Here is a 22,799-nt window from a genome sequence, read left to right as displayed (position 1 = left end):
GTACAATTTTTAAACACCAGAGAAGAGCAGATAATTTAAACACTTTTGTGTAATCCAGCATTATATAAGATGTTTTTGTGTCTAATGTTATAGTGCAGTTTGAGCACTCAAAAAAATGTTCATTATGTCCACTGGTTGTGTTTGGTTGCTGTCTGCCATATTAAATGGATTTCCTTTTTTATGTTTTTTGCTTAAATTTGTCTATTAGCTTTCTGTTTTGAAATTAAAAGAAAACAGTTCACAAATTAGGTGTGCTGGGCTTATTTTAATTAACCTTCATCAGAAACATACAACAAAAATTTTACAGCAAATGATGTAGATACCATTATCTTGGGACTTAATAATCCCATGTAAATCTTTAAATTAAGGCTTTTGCTTATTGTTGAAGACTTCAGGTGACCTGTACTTGTTTACATCAGTGCCCTATTATGCAGGGCTAGTAGTTGTCTCAATTGCAATCATTCCATGTATCCTTGCTTTTGTATCATTTAAAGACTTCAATTCTTAAATCATTTAAGTTAACACATTTTAATTTCAAAACATTCAACAGATATTTCCAAATAACAAATTTTGTAAACAACAGATGTAATTGGTAACTGGTAATTATTTTACAGTCAATATGTTTTTATATTTATCAAGAGGCATCATAATCATGTTCATTAAATTCTTTCCTTGTCAGACTATTACTGATCTCAAAACCAGTGAAAATTGCAAGTAGCTTTTAGTTTCTAGTAGTACTATTTTGATAAGATGTGTAATTTTTCGTCATTTCTTTTGATGTTCTGTCATAATCAGTCAGACTATTTCACCAAGATGTTATCAAATTCTCCTAGTACTTCATAGTGCTCTTTTTTCAATAATAATCTGAAATACACAAAATCAACAATTTAGTAACTTCATAATGTACAAACTTTAACATGTCAGATTAATATGATTAAGAAAATGATGTGCAGCGAAGCCTTGTTATTTGACTGACCAGTTGGTGCATGTTTGGACACAATATTCAAGCTTGATAGACTGTCTGTATTTGGATTTTGTTGAAAATTTTGAGGAGAAAAAAATCCCCCTCCCCCAATTTTTTTCAACCCCCTTTCAGTAATTACCCCAAAACTTAATCCCAGCCTTTTCCTTTGTGGTATGGTACTTTGCAGTACAATTTTAAAGAAATCCATACACTTAAACACAAAATATTGTCTGGAAATTAGAAAAATGCTTGTTTTTGACCCCCTATTTCCTGAATTTTGAGGCAATTACCCCTTTAAACAATTCCAGTCTACCCTTTGTGATATGGAACCTTGAAGAACAATTTCAGAGAGATTAGTACACTGGCACACAAGTTAATGTCTGGAAACTACAAAAATGCTTCTTTTTTGCCCCTAATTTCTAAACTGTTGGTACCATCACTCCAAAAATCAACCCAACCTTCCTTTTTGGTATTAAACCTTGTGTAAAATTTCATGGATATCCATTCGCTTTAACTTTATAATTATCCGGAAACCATATGTGTCGACATACATCGCTAACAACAACATCATACCATAATATGACTCAATTTTATTCTTCGAACTTATAAAAATCAGGACGCTGTTTTTTACTTTTTAATTGTTTAACATTTTACAATGGGGGGCTTTTATTAATAGCTTATTACAATATATATGGTAATTATTTTTGCTAAAGGCTGAAAGCAAACCACTGAACTGTCATTGTTCATAAAGATAGTTTTCATGGGCAATCTTAGCACATCTCTTCATTTTTACATGATGATCATTTTGAAAATCAGTCATTGTTATTTGTGGAAACCCTTCTTGGAATTTAGTGAAACTTGAATATATGAGCATAACCATTTTTATGATAAAAAATTTCAAAATATTTTCATTTCCTGTATCTACATGATCTAATTAATAAAGGATTTTAGTATTTTTGCAGTTAACATTAATCTGTAGCTTCTTTCTAATGTTTAATATAAAACCACATGCTGAAATGTCTCGCCTTCTTTTGTAGTCCTTAAAATAAAGCTTTATTACAATTGAAACATAACCTTAACATTAACCAAAAAAACTAAAAATTTACCACTAAACCATGAAAATGAGGCCAAGGACAGGCAAGGTGAAATGAACCATACAAGGCACACATCTATACAGCTAATAATTCTTCCATACAACTAATATATTTCCATACACCTAATATAGTTATTATAGCAGTAGACTTATTGCATATAGTATTAGATAAAAAGACAAAAACTCAAAAACTTAACTTTGACCACTGACCATGAAAATGAGGTCAAGGGCAGATGACACATAACAGCTAGAAATGTACACCTAACAATCATTCTGTTTTTATTTCCATACACCAAATATATTAGACCTTTTGCAAATAGTATATGAAAAACAGAAAAAAACCCACAAAAACTCAACTATAATCACTGAACCATGGAAATGAGGTCAAGGTCAGATGACACCTGCCAGTTGGACATGTACACCTTACAGTCCTCCATACACCAAATATACTAGACATATTGCTTTTAGTATCTGAGATATGGACTTGACCACCAAAACTTAACCTTGTTCACTGATCCATGAAAGGAGGGCGAGGTCAAGTGAAAACTGTATGACAGCCATGAGGACCTTGCAAGCTACTCACATACCAAATATAGTTATCCTATTACTTATAATAAGAGAGAATTTCACTTTACAAACCAGATGCTCCGCAGGGCACAGCTTTAAAGGACCACATAGGTCGAACCCTGAACAGTTGGGGCAAGTATGGACACAACATTTAAGCTTGATACAGCTCTGAATTTGGATTGTGATTAAATAGTTGACACAAGATAGGTTTCTGACACAGAATGAATGTGGTCTAAGAACTTACACTTAATAAACTGTTATCACAGAGATATGCATCGCCTTTCAGGGGCAGATGCAGGAATTTTCGAAGGGGGGGGGGTGCTAACCCAGGGCACCCAGGGCAAAGGGGGGGTGCAAAACATATGTCCCGATACAAATGCATTGATCGGCAAAAATAAAGGGGGGGTGCGCACCCCCGGAACCCCCCCCCCTGGATCCGCCACTGCCTTTTTGTAATTTTGATAATGCAATGTTGAAATTAAATAGCAATATTTGAACATGTAAGTTATGCAAATATTCATGTAATTTTGATTATGCAATGTTGAAATTAAATAGCAATATTTTAACATGTAAGTTATGCAAATATTCATGTAATTTTGATAAAGCAATGTTGAAATTAAATAGCAATATTTTAACATGTAAGTTATGCAAATATTCAAAGTCTCAGGGCTATGAACAATGACTGAAGGTACATGGCTAAACAATCTCCATGGAATGAGATGTGCCAATGATAAATATAATACAACTGCATACCAATTTCCATTGACTCATAATAAGTAATTCCCTTTAAACACAAACATTAACTTTTAAACTATGTAAAAGTTTCAAAGTCAATGAACCATGATCAGGGATGGGGCTATATAATCTCCATGAAAACAACACTTTCAAATGACAATAAATTTGCATACCAAATATCATTGACTTAACATTAGCAGTTCATCTTAAACTGATATTATCACAAACTAATACATGTAAACTAAGCAAAAGTTTCAAAGTCAATAGACCATGACTGAGGGGGCAGGGTCAAATATTCTCCATGGAAATGAGATGTGCTAATGTTTATAAAACTGAACACCAATTAACATTGGCCTACCACTAATGGTTCCCCTTGAACTGACCTTATCACAAACTAATACATATTAACTTAGCAAAATTATTAAAGTCTATAGACCATGACTAAGGAGGCGGAGTCAAAAAATCTCCATGAAAATGAGATATGCCAATGCTTATACAACTGCATACCAAATATCATTCACCTACCACTAGTGGTTCACCATAAATTGACCTAATCACAAACTAATACATAGTTGATGCTGCCGCTGCGGGGAACACCATACCTATGTCTCATTTTTTTACTCCGTCAAGGCGAGAAAAAAACTGATAAATTTTAAATTGGACATTTACCTTTTATGGTCAAATATCCAAAATATAAATACATGGTTAGATTCAGCATATCATCATGATCATAGAACCCCAAGAATTCAATTTTTGATGAAATCAAATAATGTGCAATTTTAGACCCTTTAGACCTCAAGCATGTCAATGTGGATCAATTTGATAACCGGGCCCAAATATTAAAAATCTAAATACACGGTTAGATTCAGCATATTAAAGAACCCCATTTTTGTTGAAATCAAACAAAGTTTAATTTGAACCCTGATTTGGACCGACAGTCCATAATCAAAAATCTAAGTACATGTTTAGATTCAGCATCAAAGAAGTCCAAGAATTCAACTTTTGTTAAAATCAAACAAAGTTTAATTTTGGACCATTTGTACCTTAATGTAGACCAATTTGAAAACAGGACCAAAAATTAAAAATTTAAGGGTGCTATAAACAGTTTCGTATAAAAAACTAGGGGTAATTCCCCCAACTAAAAATAGACTTGGAGGGAAGTCCCTTTTTATCAACATAATTGGTAAAAAAGTATCATGTTTTTTATATTTAATTGTAAAATTAAGTTAATTAGCTTCAATTAAAACAGGTTGAATGATTAAAATAATTTTTAAAAATTAGATTAAATACACATGTTTTAAGGGGAGACAAACTGTAAACATCCTGTTTTTTTGTCAGTGAAAAGTGCAAAACTTATTTGCACCCACTGTATCTCTTTTCGAAGCAGGCGAACGTAGCCTGAAGCATAAATTTTTAGAAAGACCAGGTAAAAACCTATGAAATTCATACTGTTTTGAATATGAAAAATGTGCATGTATCATGTCTGCATGGGTGTGCACATGGCCTGATTTCATGTTTTTTATGCATAGATTAGGCAATGTTTTTCCCATTTTCTCTGGATAAAACTTTTTGGTACTATTAAAAGTACAATTTATTTTTATTTCATTATAAACTAAAGAAAACTCTGATTCTAATGATATCTAGTTTTATACAAGTATCTTCATTAACATTAACACCACTAAGGGTCAATTATAGATGGTCCCTCAAAATATGATGTCATAGAAAAAAACTGTTGATTGCACCCTAAATACACGGTTAGATTTGACATATATACAAGAACCCAAATAATTCATTTTTTGATGAAATCAAACAAAGTTTAATTTTGGACCCTTTGGACCCTCATTCCTTAACTGTTTGGGACCAAAACTCCCAAAATCAATAACAACCTTCCTTTTGTGGTCATAAACTTTGTGTTAAAATTTCATAGATTTCTATTCACTTATACTATTAAAGTTATTGTGCAAAAACCAAGAAAAATGCTTATTTGGGCCCTTTAACTCCTAATCTGTTGGGACCAAAACTCCCAAAATCAATTTGAAACTTCCTTTTCTAGTCTTTAACCTTGTGTTTAAATTTCATAGGTTTCTATTTACTTATACTAGTTATAGTGTGAAAACCAAATGTCTTCGGATGACAACGACAACGACGCCAACCTCATACCAATATACGACCAAAATTTTGAATTTTTGCAGTCGTATAAAAATCTTAACTTTTTTTTCAAGTAGACACTCAACCATGAAAATTAGGTCAAAGGCATTGGACATGTGACTGAGAGAAACTTGGTAACCTGAGGCATCTTGGTATATATATATTCAAAGTATGAAGCATCCAGGTCTTCATCCTTCTAAAATATAAAGCTTTTAAGAATTCAGCTAACTCCTCTGCTGGCCCCCAGAACATTATATATATGTTGAGCTTTCTGCAACAAAAGTTGCAGGCTCGACAATAAGATGATGTGGTATAATAGTCTATTTTCACATTATCAACTTTTGACTCGGATTCTATGTTTTTTCAACAGGTTTTAATACCTTCTCTGTGGTAAGACATCCTGGTACTCTGTCACTACAAACACCCGAAAGAAGTAAATTCAAAAATATAAATGGTGCAATTTTGGGGGAAGGTTTACTGTTTTCTGATGATTTAGTCATGTATAGAAAACATAATGGCATATGCATTAAACATTTAACTTCCCTCAAATTTGTTCCGATTAAAGTGGGTACATGTAAATAGGAAATTTGTCTATTGCCAATGACACAATATCCACCTTGAATGACATGGACATCAAATAACTGATACCATGGATACTGTGTCATACTTTCACAGATTTCTATGAAACTTTGCAGATGCTTTTATGATTGCATTTTTAGTTGTGCTTTTAAATGTTGATGGTATGTTTTAATATACATGTACTGCCCACTTTAAACAAATTTTATTGTTTCACATACAGTTATTACCATCTTACCCAATACATCTTTGATGCATACTCGAGGTACATGTATTAATACAAATATAAACATTACTTTAAATTTATGTTTACCTTCATTTGATATCCTTAATCTTCAGTCAAACTTTCCGACTCCTCAAACATTTTTTTGTCAACAGAGGAAATTTATCTCCTTTATCTACAATAAAATCCTAATTAAAACTAGACCTTACAAAAAACTCTGTGGCTAATTTATTAAATAATTAGGAGTTGACTGACAATTTCAACCATTCATGATACTTATTTGATGATCTTTTCTTGTTGATCATTTTTGCGACTTAAACTAAAATTTCTCTCCATCTATATGCTATTTGTTTAGATGACATCAAGTGATGGCTATAATCATTCATTTATAGGTCTAGGTTAGCTTTTAAGGGCATACGATACAGTTACAGAGGAGGTAATGACGTTGCTAATGCAAAATGTTATTTTCGCGACACCAAACTTTAACATACCAGGGAAAAATGCATTTTTCGACTGATTTTGATCATTCAAACTGAATTTATTTGAAAACGAGTTCATGGAACCCAATTTTTCAAAACAGCAATTTGTTTGACTTTCAATTTGCAGGGAGATTATGTGACCCAAATTTAGGATTTTTTTTAATTTTAATAAACATAAAGCCAAAAATGACATATTTTTCCTCAATTCATGAACATTTGATAAATACGAGTTATTTCGGAATAAAAAATGCATAATTTTATAGGATACTTATAAAATACAGAAATTACCGATTATTAAAGTCATAAGAAACCTCAAATTAAAAAAAAATATGCATATGTTTTTTATAACTAAATGGTTAGTTTTCATTAAACAACTTTATGTACATATATACTTTTTTCTGAGGAAAATTCTTTAATTTGTCCACATTTAGAAGAAGAGTACTTATTTTTAATTGCTTGCTGCCAGCAAGCAATTTGCCGACATATTTTCCGTATGCATAGTGACCCGAGCGTAACCCTCCTCGTAAAAATCCGGTGACCACAATACGCATGGATCTGTCATTGAAATAAACAAATATCTGATTATACATGTTAAACACGTGCTCAATACCCATGCTTTTTGTGATTTGTTTACTATAAGGTGACAATCGGTTAAACTCGGCTTCAAATCATGGCATTTAATGAGCAGCCATATTTGTTCAATCATAACAGAGAGAGAAAAAAATTGGCGATTATATGATATATTTGCGAAAATAATGATAAAATCGTGCACATAGGACTAAGTTTATGAATGTATACATCCATTGGTTCAAGAATTGGACAAACATTATTTTTCACCACTCACTCGTTTCATATGACTTTAACAAAAAACAATTTGTGTTTATCTTTTATAACAAAAAAAATATGTCTTTTTTTCGAAAAAAGAAAATACGGCCACATATCTGAATTTTGAGCAAATATACAAAATTTCGACCTCATTTTTCTCAAAAAGTAGCACATGAAGGTATATTTTTTATTACATATTTGATTTAATCAGGTAAAAAATAGCCTATATGCAAATTTTCACGAACTTGTAAATACAGGATCAAAACTGTACGGTATGCCCTTAAGAGAAATTCAGTCCATTGTGTAAGGACAAGGATAAAATATTTATTATTAGAACATGCTTTCAGTAACTGCTATAAATCTCAGATGTGTATTTCATGTGTTTTTGTTTTAGGATTTTTTATTGTGCTTTGACTTTGTATTGATCTTAGAATTAAGCCCTTTTCAAGTGATTTTTATAGTTTGCTAGTTGAAATGTTGCACCACTGTCATAGGTTAGAAGGAGAGTTTCGTGCCAGCAACCATTTTTAATGTTTTACAAACTCCATGTGTCTGTCTCAATTCAGGAGCTTGTAATTCAGTAGTTTGTTGCTGTATATCATAACAGTTTATCGTTCAATGTTTTGTTAATAAATCAGGCCCAAAGTTGTTCATTGGTAATTTCAAGTCCTTGACGTTGTATAGCTCATTGTTGAAGGATGTACAGTTACCTTTGGTTGTTAATTTTTGTCTCACTGGTCTCTCATGGAGAGTTGTTTCATTTACAATCATACCACATCTTCTTATTTTTACAAAACATTTAAATAAGTATACTTCACCTTAGAAGCTGCAAACAAAATGGTACAGTCCAAGTTCCTTTTCTCTTTGTTTCTTCAACATCATTTGTATGAATGTATCTGCAACATCTACAAGGAAAAATTGTTTCTGTAAAAATGATAAACGTACTTAAATCTTATACTTAATAAAAAAAAAATGGGGTCACCGTTCACAACCTGCCTTCGAAAGAAGCATACATTTTTGTAAAGGTACCTTTTTTCTGTTGAACTAATAGCAGAAATAGAGGTAATACCGAAATAAGAGAACTTAATTACAGAAATAGCTCAAATTTTATAATAGTTTAGTTTAAGAACAGCTTAATTGAAAATAATAATAAAAAATAAAGGTCACGGATGAGTTCCAAAAATGGCATTTTTATACCAAAGGGAGATAATTTTGAGCAATTTTAATGATATCTACATTTTACAATTCGTCTGAGGCCATCAAAAATATGATTTTTTTAAATTATTTTTGTACCATATGATAAGGTAACAAATAAAAGGAGTAGGAAAAGTTCCGATTTTGGCCTCAAATTTCAAATTCATCTAACGAAAGATTTTGGACACTTTTTAAACTCTTAACTGTCTATTTCAATTGATTCAATCTAGTTAATGTGAAAGATTTTGACTGACTTAGTCATTAAAAACGCTCAGATTCAAGCTTTCGTATGAAAAATCTATTGAATTTGCCAAAAAATGTCACTTTTCTGATGGTTTTTGTCAAAAAATGAAAGTGGCCGCATCCTCAACCTTTACATGTATATATATTATGTATTATCATTAAATACAATTAAAGAACCTTAGTGAGCACACTCACATACCCAACGTCCCCACATTGTCATTGGAGAAATTAAATTAGTGTAAGAAAAAAATTGTATAAGAAAAATTAATTTCCTGCCAATATGCACATCTAAATAGTATGTCCTTATTATCTACAAAATTTCATGAAATTCTGTTGTGTGGATTCAGAGGAGTTGAGATGACAAACTGTTGCAGAAGTACATTGAAGCAAATAAGTTCAAAGGGGCGTAACTCCTAGAAAAAAAATTGAATCACAATTTCCCGTCGATATGCAGAACTACATAGTATGTCCTTATTATCTGAAAAGGTTTCGTGAAATTCTGATGCATGGTTTGAAAGGAGTTGTGATGACAAGAAACAGGACTGACGGACGGACGAACGGGTCAAAAACATTATACCCTCCGCAACTCGTTGCATGGGGTATAATTAACATTTCAATATTATAAATGAACACGAATAATAACAATATCATAATGTAAGGGGAAAATTTACACTTTCATTTAAGACAGAAACCGTCTAAAATTTACCAAAAAATCTAAAATTTTGAAGATTTCAGTAATTTAGCATTACTTAATGATGCTAGTACCTGATATATGCATTGTATTGTCAAAAACATCCTATATTTATTTAGCAGAAGCATGCATATGCTACTTTCCAATAAATAGCTGAAGGATTACATTTTCACAATTTTGTAAAACTGCTATATTTTGGGGCCAAAAAGGGGTCTTACTGAATCTACTCCTTTGTAATGAAAAAATAAATGTTTATTTTTCTCTTAAATTTTTATACATGTACCCTCGAGCCTCCTTATTGTAACTTATAGTAGTTTCTGGTTTTATCATTGTTGAAGGCCATACAGTGACCTAAAGTTGTTAATTTCTAATGTAATTGTGTCTATTGTCTAGAGACTAGATTTGTCTCATTGGCAATCATACAGTATACAATATTTTCCTTTTAATTTGTTGACTTAATATTCTGAATATTTCAACACCTATTCACATATTTTTAAACTAGAAATCAATGGTGGATCTAGAAATTTTCATAAGAGGGGGACCTTTTACTGCCTAAGAGGGGGTCCCTACTCGAGTCATTCCCTATATACAATCAACTAAATTTTTCTAACAAAAGGTGTTGTCAGACCGGGCCCCCTGATTCTGCCTATCTAGAAACATAATAGTGAGTTGTCTCATTGGCAATCATACAGTGTACCACATTTTCTTTTTAATTTGTTGACTTAATATATTTCTTAATATTTTCAACACCTATTCACATATTTTTAAACTAGAAAACAATGGCGGATCTAGAAATTTTCATAAGAGGGGGCCCATAGACTGCCTAAGAGGGGGTCCCCACTTCAGTCTTTTCCCCTTACATTATGATATTGTAAAGTCAATTGTAAAATACTGGTATAGATTTGAAAATCTTACAACTGAATTCAGTCTATTGAAAGATGCTTATAAATGCAGCCAAGAGCTTCACAAATCTAACATAACTTCTTCTGCCAGTTCTCATTTGTTAGTAGAAAAAGTTTTTGAAATTAAACAAGAAGTAAAACATTTCGGACAATATAAATTTTTGAACATATCTAGCAAATTAATTCACACTAAATATATTAGTAATTGGTATGCTAGCCAAAATAAAGCTTCTGATGGAAAACTGTATAATAATGTGAAAATTTAAGCTACGGTCATGCTTCAATGATTCCCTATATATAAACAATGGCGGATCCAAAAATTTTCATAAGTGGGGGCCCACTGACTGACCTAAGAGGGGGCCGCTCCAGTCACGCTTCAGTGATTTCCTATATAAGCAACCAAATTTTTCCAAAAAAAGGGGAGGGGGGGAAGGCCCCCTCCTAAATGATAAATCCGCCTCTGATAAACCAATTTTTTCCCACGAAAGGGGGGGGGGCAAGGATCTGACTATGCATTGGGAACATGTGTACATGTATTAAATATACTGTTCCCAGCTGACACCTTATATGTATAGGAAGTGCCCCCTCCCGAGATTCCTGTTTATTCAATTCAATTCAATATTTTATTGGAAAGAGCTCAATAGAGGCGTGATCCAAATACAGATAATTAATAATATTAAAACAACACACAAATGAAATAAAGATTCATGGAACAAGTCAAGCCAATTCTATGTATACAAATACATTATAAACTGATATTGATACCATAGACTTATATTTCAGTATTATTCTAGATTTTCATATATTTACTTAAAACACACAATATAAGATATCTATATATATATATGTATATGGACAAACTACTGTCAAGGATTATTATCTGATGAAACGGTATGGTGGTCTCTCAAATCAAGAGCTTCTTCAATATACATACAAATAGATTTTAATTCCTTTTCAGACATAGGATTTAACATTTTGGTAAAATTTTCATCCAAATTATTTAAATTTATATCATTAATTTTATATTTAGATCTAATTTTGTTATATTGCAGACATTCAATCAAGAAATGAATCTCATTTTCAATTTTTCCTGTGCAAAATTTACAAAATCTCTCATTAGATGGTATTTTTGGTCTTGCATACCTCCCAGTTATTCTATTGCTAATGAGTGTGCATTATTCTTAATTTAGTGAGTTTTTTTCAATTAACCCTTTCCTCCATTGAATTTTTTTTTTTGCATACTTGATTCGCATAGGATTTTTTTGATAAAATGCTGAACATATGCTTTAAAGTATTAAGGCATTGCGAAAAACAACTATTTCATCAAATAAATTTGAGTCGGATATATATATATTCCTATGATATTCCTTTTCATAATGGATACCAATTTTATTAAGTCAACTGCAGACACTTTGTAGTCAAAGTGTTTCAACTGAGGTACTACATAGGCGTCAAAAGGCGTCATTATTGAGTAAGGGGGTGGCGTCAAAAGGCGTCATCATTGAGGAAAGGGTTAAAGGTATTTAGGAATATTAAAATTTAAATATTCTTGTTGTTTAAATTTTACTAAAAAATAAAAGTTTACCACAGTGTCCATCTTTTATTTTAGAACATTGTAGAAAGTTCAAATATAATTTTATTTTTGTAGAAATCTTCTAGTTTCTGTTTGAAATTACTATTACAATGCTTTTTAAATGGTATTGCAATATATTTCATTAATTCAGATAGTTTATAAGACCATGAATTTTCTCTATTTGTGAGAGTTTTGTCCACTTCAAAAGCAGCCTTGAAAATTTCATGCGGACCACCAGACTGTTCACCAATATTACTGAGACGCTCATAATATTTATACATAAGTTGATAACATTTAGGGACGACATCAAAAGGTCGATGTAGGATAAAAAACTTAAATCAAGTAGTTTGGGGGTGGGGGGGTCAACATTGCTGCAAGTTTTGTTAATCTCAAATCGATTTTACATATATCCCTATTGGTCAATCAATTTTTCCCAAATTAAGTTAAGAGGGGGGGTGTGGGGGTCAGTGAAAAAACTATGTGAATTAAGTTTTTTATCCTTCATTGAACTTTTGATGTCGTCCCTTAATGCTAATGGGTAAAGTGCCCAATTCACATCGCACTGCTAGATTGGAAGACTTTCCATGAACCACAAGTATGTTTTTAAATATGGAGTTTTGTGTTTTGTCTAATTTACTTTTGTCTATAAATGCTTCAAAATTTGGTTTGAATTCTGATAACCATACTTCTGATCCATAAGTTAAAATAGGAGTTATCATTGAATTAAAAAGCTGGAGATAAGTCTTAACAGACAAATTTTCACTATATGGAAGCTTTGACTTCAATGCAAAATATGCTGTTTTAGCTTTATCTGAGAGGCTTGACACTGCTTGTATAAATTTTCCAGAGCTATGAAAATCAACTCCTAAGTATTTATAACAATCAACAATTTCAATTGCATTAGAACTGTAATAAAAGTAAACGTTTTTTTAATTTACTTTTAGTTTTAGAGAAAATTATAATTTTCGTTTTCTTAAGGTTCAAGTCCAGTTTCCATTCAGTACTATGTTTTTGTAAAGAATCAAGAGAGTTTTGGAGACCATCTGCATATTCCGATATCAATAACAAATCATCAGCATACAATAAATGGTTCACTTTTTGACCATTTAAAGGAGTAGGTCCGGTAAGGCCTGATTTCGGCCTAAATTTTCAAGTTCATCTAACGAAAGATTTTAGACACTTTTTAAACACTCAAGTGTCTATTTCAATTGATTCAATTAGTTTATAGGAAAGATTAACTGATTACGTCATTAAAAACGCTCCAATTCAAGCTTAAATATGAAAAATCTATCAAATATGTCAAAAATAGTCACTTTTCAGATGGTTTTTGTCTAAAATGAAAGTGGCCGCATCCGTGTTCATCCTCAACTTTTATATATAATATGTGTTATCATCAAATACAACTTACAGTTCAATATTATGGATGAACATGAATGCGACCACTTCCATTTAAGACGGAAACCGTTTAAAATTTAACTTAAATGATCAAATTGTGAAGATTTCAGTAAATTAGCATGACTTGATGATGCTAGTACCCAATTTATGTGCGTTGTATTGTCAAAAACAGCCCATATTTATGTAGCAAAAGCATTCTACTTTTCGATAAATATCTTAACGATTACATATTCACAACTTTCTAAAACTGCTATATTTTGGGGCCAAAAAAAGGGTCTTAATGAACCTACTCCTTTACTGCACTAGTTAAGTTTGTATCTAAGTATTTTTCTATGTCATCAACAAATATATTACTGTAAATTCAGAAATTATTGCGTGCATTTATTATTGTGATTTTGTCATTTTAGACTTAAATGCGATTTTAATTATAATGATTTTGAGAAAAATCCTGTTTAATTCATATCAATGATTTCAAAATGCGAGTTAAAATTATTGCATTTACAAGTCTGTCACATTTTTCGCAATAATCAAAACCTCCCAATAATTTCTGAATTTACAGTAAATAAAGTTAGACTTAAACTGTCACCTTGTTTGACACCCTGATTATCAAGAAAAGGCTTGGTAAACATATTTTGATATTTACATGAATATAAGGTATTAGAGTACATGTCATGCAGTATATTATAAAATTTGCCTTGTATTTCTTTATTTTGTAATTTTAAGAACAGAGCTGATCTCCAGACACTGTCAAAAGCCTTTTTAAAATCTACAAAACACACATATAGTTTCTTTTTAAATTTAAACAAATATTTGTTTATTATTGTTTTTAAAATAAAGACATGATCTACAGTTCTGTAATTTTTTTCTAAAACCACCTTGATTTGAAAATAATAAATTATGTGTTTCAAGAAAATCACTAAGTCGTTTTTGTAAAATGGATGTAAAGACTTTACCAAGACAGCTAGCTTGTTATGCTTATACCTCTATAGTTCCCACAATCAGATGGGTCACCAGATTTATAAATTGATGTCAATAGAGAAATGTTCCAAATTTTGGGGAATTTTTCTGAGTTAAGTATCTTATTAAAAAGTTTTGTCAAAAGTAAAACTAGAGTGTTTGACCACACCTTTAGAAATTCATTAATTATCAAATCAGGACCTCCAGATTTTCCCTTTTTTAACTTCTTAATACAGTCTTTGATTTCTTTACGTGTAATAGGGACATTAAGGGATGTATTAGAAAAGTTGTGATTTTTGTTCTCTATATTTTGATTTGTATCAGTTGTGAGGGCGGATAGGAGGGGTCTTGATCCCGAAATCCCGGACTTAAAAAAACGAAATCCCGAGGTCCCGAATTTAAATAAAGCAAATCCCGACATCCCGAAATCCGAAAAAAAGGATTCCCGGATCCCGAAAGGGTCAATCCCGAAATCCCGAGCTTAAAAACACCCGATCCCGGAGTCCCGATAAAGGTCCTATCCCCCCTCAGTTGTATCATCATTACTTGAAGCAAGCAAATTTCTATAGTGAATCTCCTATTCTTTGGCAGAAATAGCAGGCTCACAATTATTATTCTTTTTTTTGTAATTATTAATGCTTCCCCAAAATTTTTTGGTGTTCTTTGGGTTTATCTCATTTATTTGTTTTATTAAGGAATGAAAAAAATCCTTTTTTAATTTATTTTTCAATTTATTGTACTCTCTTTTACAGTTGCAATAAGTCAATCATAATTAGGGGCTAGGATGAAATTTGAAAAAAAAGGCAGGACAGGATTTTGAGTAAAAAAAAAAGGCAGGATGAGTAACTTGGCAAAAAAAAATAAAAAAAATGGCAGGATGACAATTATTTTAAAAAAGTCAGGATAAGCTAAGAAATAAAAAAAGGCAGGACCAAATAGACTGAAAAATAAAAAGACAGGACAGAGATTACAACTAAAAAAAAAAGGCAGGACAAAACTTTTCATTCTAGCCCCCCCCCCCCTAAAAATCAAATGGTAGCTCCATTTAGCTACCATTTGATTTTTATGGGAGGGGGGGGGGGGGGGCTAGGATGTAAATTTTGTCCTGCCTTTTTTTAGCTGTAATCTCTGTCCTGCTTTTTTATTTTTCACTGTGTTCGGTCCTGCCAGAGACATATAATACATTGTATCCTTTATATGTCTCTGGTCCTGCCTTTTTTTTTTATTTATCCTGACTATTTTACCAAAATTGTCTTATTTTTTTTTGCAAGTGTGTCATCCTGCCTTTTTTTTTACTCAAAACTCCTGTCCTGCCTATTTTTTCTAATTTTATTCTAGCCCCCCCCCCCCCCCCCCCCCCCTAAAAATCAAATGGATAGCTCCTTTAAAAGAAACTGATTTTTTTTGCAGCTCAAAAGTTTATTAGTCACAAATCAATGGAAAACAATTATCTGGCCATAATCGGCGAACATTTCAACAAACTTCCCCATATTAATTCAAATAATTTACATTCTTAACATGACGGCTTAATATATATATATATATCAGGCCCCCCCCCCTTTTTTTCCAAACGGGTATTTTAATGCGTGTTTCCTTAATGGCAGTTTTGAAAGAGAAATAATAGTAAGTGACTTTGTACCGAGAAAATTTAAGTTTTATGCATTTTACGTATCAGATCTTATCAACACATCTTCATCTTCATCCTCAAGTTTCGTTTGCTCTGTCTTTACGGTCTCCTTTCGTACAGAAAAGTTAGGGCATATTACTACACGCATATTTATTATCAAAGTCGCAACATCCCTAGAAAGATCAATAAAATACAAACGTGTATTGATATCATGGTTTGTTCTACAAAGAACGATGAAATGTCTTGTCATTCTAAATCAAATTAAAACTCGACAGCGGACTATTTTTATGTGCATTTAGAACATTGTTGACAGATTGCGATTCGTGCACGCGTCGTCTGTCAAAAATGATTTGCAAATTTTTCATACTAGAAGCAAGGAGATTGAAAATTATTCACAGGAAAAACAGTTTGTTTTGAGGCAAACAAAATCAACATTCAATTAAATAAAAAAGAGAGTTAAGGAATTTACGTGGTAAGATTTTAATAGAACAAGCGAAAAAAGGATCTGAAAATGCATTTATGAGGGGGAGGACAGGGGGGTACTCTTTTTCCTTCTCTCACCCCTCTTCTCCTACCCCTCTTCTCCTTTCTCCTACCCCTCTTCTCCTTATTTTATTTTTTTTAATTTACCGGAAAAAAGAGATATTTTATTTTTTCATATTTTATTTTTTTCTCCAACTTCTCCTTTTTCCCAACCTTCCTCTCCTTTCTCCTATCCCCCTTTCTCCTACCTCCTTTCTCCATGTCTCCCTTATCCCTGTCCTCCCCCTCATTTATATCTGATACTGATCATAACTCATGAATAAAAATGGTATCTGGTCTCAGTTGGGCCAGAGACATATATACATGTATATATGTCTCTGGTTGGTCTGCTGTGTCACTCAGTAGTCCAAATAATTATGACGTCTGGCAAGGCTATTTTAATTTTTTTCTGGGACGCCTTCCTACAACTGTGTCAGGATTTGACTGTCAAAGTGATACAAAACTCTAGAATTCTTCTGTATATACAAATACACCGTGACAGTAGCTAATCAAGAAATTAATAAAAGGGGGAACGTCTAGTGCCTGTGGTCCTAGTGTAACAGTAGTCCAAATAATTATGACGTCTGGCAAGGCTATTTTTATTTTTTTTATGGGACGCCTTGCCAGACGTCATATTAAATTAGTTGGAATAGTGTAACAGTAAATTTGGTCCGGTTGTAAAATTTGTTCTCCAGACTTTTTTTCCTAGTTACATGTAATTAAGTCCATGTCCATGATTTTACTAGGAATTAATGTCCCAGGACAAATGTTTCTAGGAAAATCAGTCCATAGCTAGTAATTTATGTTTGTAACTTGTTTTCCTAGGAAAATATGTCACAAGACTTGTTTTTCTAATAGTTTTTTTGTATCATAAAATATATTTAAAATAGAAGATTTTTTTTTTATAGATAAGATTGGAAAATAGAAGAATTCTTTTTCCAATAAAAATTAAGAATATTTCATTAATAACCTAATTATTAAAAACATAAATATTCAGTTTCCTTTGCTTATAACATTTTTTATAATAAAAGACATGGACATTTTTAGTCCAAATAATTATGACGTCTTGATAGGCTATTATATCTTTTTTCTTTGACGCCTTACTTCGTCAAATTATGACGTCTTGTAAGTTGAAAGGCTTTTAGATTTTTTTTCTTTGACGCCTTACTTAGTTCGTCGAAGTAAGGCTTCAAAGACAAAAAATATAATAGCCTTTCAAGCTGTCATAATTATTTGGACTAGGACATTTTTACCTAGGAGTTCAATACTAATGACATGGACATGATTTTCTAGGAAAATATGACATGGACATGATTTCCTAGGAAAATTAGTCTGGAGACAAATTTTATTTACAGCTAATTTCCTAATGCATGTAATGCAAAACTTTGGTTGGCTTGCCTTCTTTGTTTGTATAATTGTTTATACAAGCTTTGCTAATATGATTGACATGATGGTCATCTTTATATAATATATATAGGCATAGTTTAACCTGTATATTTAATATTTGAATTTAATTGGATATTATCCTAATGAGTGTATAATTTAAATACAAAGCAAGCAAGCTAACTTAAGTCTTGCTCTACATGCTTTAGGAAATTAGCTGTAACAGATTGATACACAACTCTTTCGTTTTGTCTATAACAATGTTAAAACATATTACATTCATATTCACTTTTAAAAATTAAAGGCATAGACATTTAAACCTAGGACTTCTAACATGTCTAATGACATGGACATGACTTTGTGGGAAAATTAATAGTCTGGGGACATAAATTTTATCAAAAATTTAACTATGTGACTCTTAAACATTACTAAAACATAAGATTTAAATTTGCAAATGCAAGTAATTGAATCTTTTATAGGATTTTATAGGACATGATTACCTAGGAAAATTAGTCTGGGGACATATATAACTAATATCGGACTAAATATATACTAGTAAATTCTGTAACCATGGACTTTTTATACTATATAGTAATATTTGTCCGTCCTGAGTCCTGACATATTTTACCAGGACAAATTTATCACTCACACTTGTACTTGTTCGCCCTGGATCAATTTGCTCTGATTTTTTTTTTGTACTCCAGTTGCATAATGTTAATTATTTGAACATTACATGTTAAAGTTTGTTGAAAAATTTGCTGAATTTTTGTATTGCCACAACCAATTTATTATCTATTTGCTTAGTCACTGTCATGATAGTAGCTAGAACACTGGAGTACAATGTATTAATTTATCTTCATTGGTATTTTTTAACAAAATAATTTGTTTTTTAATACAAGTCTCAGAATATATACAAAATGTAATTTTAAACGAACTTGTAAATCCTTGTATTAAATTCCTGTTTTCGTGATTTACAGTTCGTACATCCATGACATCATTGTTTTTATTAATTCCAAGCTGACTACTAGCTTATAAATCAAAACAAAAAGTTTGTTTTTTTATTATTGATCCATCAAAAGACAATTATCACAAAAATCAGTGAGAATAATTTACAATGTTATTGAACAATTACCTTTCCTATAAACTTTTAAATATTTATGTTTTTTTTATAAATTTTAAGCTATACAATTCTTACTTGAATCTCTGAAATGTGCTTCTATGTGGTTTTGTTAGCAATTTCTGTACAGGTCTGCTAAAGGCTCAAATTGACATTTCACCCAATTTCACCATTTTCCCGCCAAAATTTGGGTTTTAAGGCAAAATTTTTATTTTTCCTTATTGGTGACCCTTGTATTTGCCAGGGACGCATACATGTATATAAGTCCTTGTATTTGCTTAATATTTGAAGCTATATTTCAGCTTTGTACATTACAGATTTGGACCAGGTCACACCTGAGGTGTCACAGACAGTTTTTATTTGATATTCCATAAAAATATGTCAGCACCTCTATTTTCATTTTATTGAAAATGGTCCCTTTAACATGCTTGTACCTATTTTGAAAGTAAAATTTTGAGCTTAAATGGTCTGGAACCCCTATTTTTTTTCGACAAATTTGAGGTACTCTTTGTAAAGATTAAAATAATACGGCATTCTGATAGAGACTTTGAATAAGTCTGAGCCATCTTAACTGTGTAAAATCAAAAGAAGCAGCACGAAATAAAGTTAAAATGAATATGAGTCCCCTGTATTATATTTTAAACACCACTTTTTTGATGATCAAGTAATTCCTAAATGAATACTGGAAAATGCTCTCCGAACATAAAATTTGCATCAAATAATAAAAAGCTTCATTTTAATCAACATAGAAATATGTTTCGAATTTGATGATTTATTGGGTATATATGATATTGCCTTCACTGATCAGTTATAAACTAGAAAAAAGTAATATTTAGCTCACCTAGCCCAAAGGGCCTAGTGAGCTTTTCCCATCACTTTGCATCCGGCGTTGTTACCTTTACAAAAATCTTCTAGAACTCTGAAACTACTGGGCCAAATTAAACCAAACTTGGCCACAATTATCATTGTAGTATCTTGTTTAAAAAATATGTCAGATGACCCGGCCAACCAGCCAAGATGGCCGCCATGGCTAAAAATAGAACATAGGGGTAAAATACAGTTTTTGGCTTATAACTCAAAAACCAAAGCATTTAGAACATATATCTGACAAGGGTATAATTGGTATAATTGTTTAACAGGTGAAGATCTATCTGACCTGAAATTTTCAGATGAATCAGACAACCCATTGTTGGGTTGCTGCCCCTGAATTAGTAATTTTAAGGAAATTTTGCTGTTTTTGGTTTTTATCTTTAATATTATTATAGATAGAGATAAACTGTAAACAGCAATAATGTTCAGCAAAGAAAGATTTACAAATAAGTCAACATGACCGAAATGGTCAACAAGGTCAATTAATCCCCTATGGAGTTATTGTCCTTTATAGTCAATTTTTAACCGGATTTTTGTGACAAAAATGTCGGTTATTGATTTGGGGATGTACGGCCGGGCGGTCGGGCAGTCGGGCGGGCGGCAATCAAATGTTGTCCGTGCATTAACTCATGAACCGTTCAGCCAAAGCTTTTGAAATTTTAATATGTTGTTACTGACAACTAAATGAAGGTCAAGTTCAATAATGGCGATTTTGACTTTTACCGTTCAGGAGTTATGGTTCTTGAAAGATTGAAAAATGAAGTTTTCAGTCGTGTCCGTGCATTTACGCATGAACTGTTCTACCAAAGCTTCCCAAATTTTAATATGTTGTTACTGATGACAAAATGGAGGTCAAGTTCAATAATGACGATTTTGATCTTTACCGTTCAGGAGTTATGGTTCTTGAAAGATTGAAAAATGGAGTTTCCAGTTGTATCCGTGCATTTACGCATGAACTGTTCTACCAAAGCTTCCCAAATTTTAATATGTTGTAACTGATGACAAAATAGAGGTCAAGTTAAATAATGACGATTTTTGACTTTTACCGTTCAGGAGTTATGGTTCTTGAAAGATTGAAAAATGGTGTTTCCAGTCGTGTCCGTGCATTTTCTCATGAACCATTCAACCAAAGCTTTTGAAATTTTTATATGTTGTTACTGATGACAAAATAGAGGTCAACTTCAATAATGACGATTTTGACTTTTACCGTTCAGGCGTTATGGTTCTTGAAAGATTGTAAAATGGCGTTTCCATTCACGTTGTTGCATTTACTCATGAACCATTCAATCTAAGCTTTTCAAATTTTAATATGTTGATACTGATGACAAAATGGAGGTCAAATTTGATATTAACGATTTTCACTTTCACCATTCATCAGTTATGGTTCTTGTGATATTGCCAGGACACAAATAAATATTAATAAATCCGGTTTGCTGTCGTTGTGACAGCCTCTTGTTAACAATTTTCATAAAATTTGTAAATTTTTACTAACATTTTCCACTAAAACTACTGGGTCAAGTTTAATATATATAGAGATAATTTTAAGCAGCAAGAATGTTCAGTAAAGTAAGATGTACAAACACATCACCATCACCAAAACACAATTTTGTCATGAATCCATCTGCTTCCTTTGTTTAATATTCACATACATGTAGACCAAGGTGAGCGACACAGGTTCTTTAGAGCCTCTAGTTTAAAGTCTAGAATACCTTTTTATACAACCATAAAATTTTTGCAATCATATAATTATATTGGTATCACATCGTCTTTGTGGTCAGCTGAGCATCGTTCAAAGACGGATGGTTTCCAGATAATAACTTTAGTATAAGTTAATCATGTTAATAGAAATGAATAGAATTTTAACACAATGTTTAAAACAACAAAAGGAAGCTTGGGATTGATATTGGGGGTTATGGTCCCTAAGGTTTAGGATAAGGGGACCAAAACAAGCATTTATCTAGTTTCAGGACAATAAGTTGTGTATAAGTATTTCAATTCCTCTGAAATTGTACCACAATGTTAAATATTATAAGATTTGAAGAAGGTTGGAATTTATTTTTAGGGTTATGGGGCAAACAGTCAAGAATGATGGGCCAAACACAAGCATTTTTGTAGTTTTAAGTTAATGACTTGTGTAAAAGTGTATGATCTTTCTGAAATTATACCCCAATGCTCTATACTACTATGGGATCGTTAGGATTGGCTGAGGGTATAGATAAAACCATTTATGAATAAGGGGCAAAAAAGATGAAAAACAATTATTTTTCTGGTTAAAGGATAGTCAAGACAATTTGAAAGCTGTGTAAGGGAGGTAATCCAAAAGTTATATTTGAATTATTTCACACAACTTTTAAGGTGGTACCTAACACTACAGGGAGATAACTCTGTAAAGTCAGCTAAACGTTTTAATTACGTTGTGTTGTTAAAGGGATATTAAGCTTTTCAATGATCAAAATGAGTGTTTGTCAAACTGCTATATAACCAGTGTAATTTTTCTGATAAAACGGTTGGTTCAAAAAAATTTAAATTTTTATATTTTTGTCAAAGGGTCAAAGTAAATACTTTGTCAAAATTTTAAGAAAATTAAACGAGCCAAATTAATTTTAGTTCAAGTGTTGGGTACAGTACAGCCTGTGACTTCCTCTTAGTTATGTCCACCCTCTTGCATGGTCAACATCCAATGGTGAACATTTATTGGGGTATTCAATCTTGAGA

The 22,799-nt window shown here is 31.9% G+C and overlaps 1 protein-coding gene and 2 long non-coding RNA genes across 5 annotated transcripts in view; 2 read left to right on the top strand and 1 right to left on the bottom strand.

The window, feature by feature from the left end:
- Window positions 1-22,799, top strand: part of LOC139486201 (uncharacterized) — a 51,801-nt gene that overhangs the window by 12,021 nt on the left and 16,981 nt on the right. The window lies entirely within an intron of this gene.
- The window catches only part of LOC139486204 (uncharacterized), a 31,048-nt gene that overhangs the window by 977 nt on the left and 7,272 nt on the right, over window positions 1-22,799 (top strand). Inside the window, exon 1 of one of the 3 annotated variants that reach the window (XR_011655505.1) lies at window positions 4,602-4,785. The exons of 1 other annotated variant lie outside the window; for it this stretch is intronic. This is a non-coding gene — a long non-coding RNA (uncharacterized lncRNA). Of the gene's footprint in view, window positions 1-4,601; window positions 4,786-16,519; window positions 16,665-22,799 lie in introns of those variants that run through there. One more of the 3 variants, XR_011655506.1, reaches the window with a different exon arrangement.
- Window positions 510-16,340, bottom strand: LOC139486203 (uncharacterized). Its single transcript, XR_011655504.1, has 4 exons — window positions 16,205-16,340; window positions 8,429-8,515; window positions 6,397-6,481; window positions 510-864 (listed from the first exon to the last, which is right to left on the bottom strand). It is a non-coding gene; the product is annotated as an uncharacterized lncRNA (long non-coding RNA).

This window comes from Mytilus edulis, chromosome 8, assembly GCF_963676685.1.
Source record: "Mytilus edulis chromosome 8, xbMytEdul2.2, whole genome shotgun sequence".
Classification (NCBI taxonomy): Eukaryota; Metazoa; Mollusca; class Bivalvia; order Mytilida; family Mytilidae; genus Mytilus; species Mytilus edulis.
Note: the sequence above shows the minus strand (reverse complement) of the source record. Positions and strands in the feature narration are given on the sequence as shown.